Source organism: Psammomys obesus, unplaced genomic scaffold (assembly GCF_907164565.1).
Source record: "Psammomys obesus unplaced genomic scaffold, mPsaObe1.curated_primary_1811, whole genome shotgun sequence".
NCBI lineage: Eukaryota > Metazoa > Chordata > Mammalia > Rodentia > Muridae > Psammomys > Psammomys obesus.
Window position 1 is genome coordinate 5,819,022 of NW_026590405.1, and position 2,316 is coordinate 5,821,337.

Genomic DNA, 2,316 nt, shown 5'->3' on the forward strand with positions numbered 1-2,316 from the left:
TGTGTGTGTGTGTGTGTGTGTGTGTGTGTGTGTGTGTGTGTGTGTGTAGGCCTGAGGTCAACCTTGGGTGCTATTTCTCAATAAGCCTTCCCCTTGCTTTTGAGACAGCTAGGCTGTCTCGCTAGGCTGGCCGGCCAGAGAGTCCCTGGGAGTCCTAGCTGTGGACTGTGAGCATACAGCATTGCCCCAGCTTTTTATGTGGGCGCTGACAGCTGAACTTGGGTCCTCAGGCTTATGTGCTAAGTGACCGAGCCAGCTGCCTCGCCTGAGTGTGACTGTTGTGTTGTCTTACCTCATGTTTCCTTGATTGCTCTATGGAATCCCAAACCCCCACATCCACCCGATCTGAAGTGTTTCTTGAGACAGGATCTTGCCACGTAGCCCATGCTGACCCAGAATTTGCTAATGGAGACCTCAAAGTCACTGTGACCCCCTCTTTCTGCCTTCAAATTGCAGGTGGCAGGTGTGTGCACATGCCTAACCCTGGACTTTTCAGATAGGGTCTTGATCTGTGGCCCAGGCTGTCCCCAAAATGGCCATCCTCTTGCCTGGGTCTCCTGTTTTATGGGCCCTGTGTCCTGGCTGATCTATGTCTTTCTTCCCTCTTTCCTTTTCTCAGGAAGGCAGAGAGGGGCCTGGGAGTCAGGAAGGGAAGAAGGAAGGGAGACTGACAAGTTCACACAAGAGATGCATCTGCTGCTTTGGTTACAAATCTCCAGCTTAGGAACTTGAGCCCAGTAAGTGAGGAGACTCGCTGACTCGGCTGACACTTCCCCCAGGGGAACTCCCAGGCTCGCCCCTGGAGGGAGTCTTCTTGGGTTCTGTTATGTACGGTACAATTCCGCACAGCACTGTTGTGACTCGTCGTCATGTGGCTATGCACAGTGTTGGAGAGCAGATGTTCTCCGGTTTGGAAGGTTCTGGGAACTATAGGAGGTAGGCCTCGCTGGAAGGAGTGGGCCCCTGGAGGTCGAACGGTGCGTGCATGTGTGCGAGTGTGTCCCCTCCTGTTTTCCACCATGTTCTGCCCAAGCACATGGGGCCAAATGACCATGGACTGAACACCTCAAAACCATGAGCCAAAATGACCGCTTTCCCCTTCCTGTCCTCTATGTACAGTATTCCATCACAGCAAGGCAGAGGAGACTCACGGAAACTGGCGCCACAGGGAGGGATGCTGGCTGTGACCTCACAGTGAGGATCCCAAGTCTCAGAAACTTTCTGTGGGAGAACTTTGAAGTCTGGAGAGGCAAGCTAGAAAAGGCCTAGGCTGCTGTAAGCAGAACTTAATGAGCAGTTCCTGTGGGAGTTCAGAAGACTAGGATGCCAGGAGGAAGTGGTGAGCCCAGGCTCCATGGTTTCAGAAGGCAACAGGGACTCTAGTGGGAAATGGACTTGGGGGCCATTCATGTTTCTAGAACATGGTATGTTCTAGAAAAGAGTACTGTGCATGTCCTAGGATTTTGAGTAAGGCTGAATTTAAAGGTAAGAGAATAATTGTTCTGATGGAGGAAGTTTTTAAACATTTGTGAATGTGTGCGCTTGCAAATGTGTATACGTGCATACACATAGGCAAGCATACACTACAACACAATGGAGGAGACAGGAAACGGACCCGAAAAGAATGATGGGAGAAAGATACAGACAGAGAGGTGGAGGAGGCAAAGACTTAACTTCAGAAGAAAAGATTTGGGAAGAGTGGCTTTTGGGGCCAGACAGCTCACTCTTGTTTTGCTCTTTTGACACAGGGTGCCACTTTGCAGCTCAGGCCTGCTGCAGTCTCCTGATACAGAACCGTAGGCTTCTGCCAGGCTGCCAATGCGTTCAACTCATTCAACTACGAGTTCTCTGTTGAAAGCTAGACAAGGGAAGGAACGGGGCCTGAGGAGAAAACATGGCCCGCCTAGGAAGCCAACATTCTTTCTCTCACAGACTGCACCAGAGGGTTCAGACTCCAGGAGTATTCTAGAGAAGACACATTCTCAAGAGAACAATCCTAGAAAGAACACCAACAGACAGTTTGTGACAGGCCTCCCAGAACCCCCCCCTCAAGTGCTTACTGACAACACGGCTATCTCACATCAGTATCAAGAGACAAAATTATGGGCCAGGCATGCAATCCCAGCAGTCAAGGCAGAGGCAGGCAGATCTCTGAGTTTGCGGCCAACCTGATCTACAGAGTAAGTTCCAGGACAGCAGGGCTACTCAGAAAAACCCTGTAACCCTGTCTCAAAAAACAAAACAAAACAAAACAAAACAAAACAAAAACAAAGAAAGAAAGAAAGAAAGAAAGAAAGAAAGAAAGAAAGAAAGAAA

General features: G+C 49.8%; 1 protein-coding gene across 1 annotated transcript in view; it reads right to left on the reverse strand.

Annotated features, from left to right (window-relative positions):
* Znf76 (zinc finger protein 76) overlaps nt 1-2,316 on the reverse strand; it is a 24,345-nt gene that overhangs the window by 11,191 nt on the left and 10,838 nt on the right. The gene's annotated exons all lie outside the window — the stretch shown is intronic.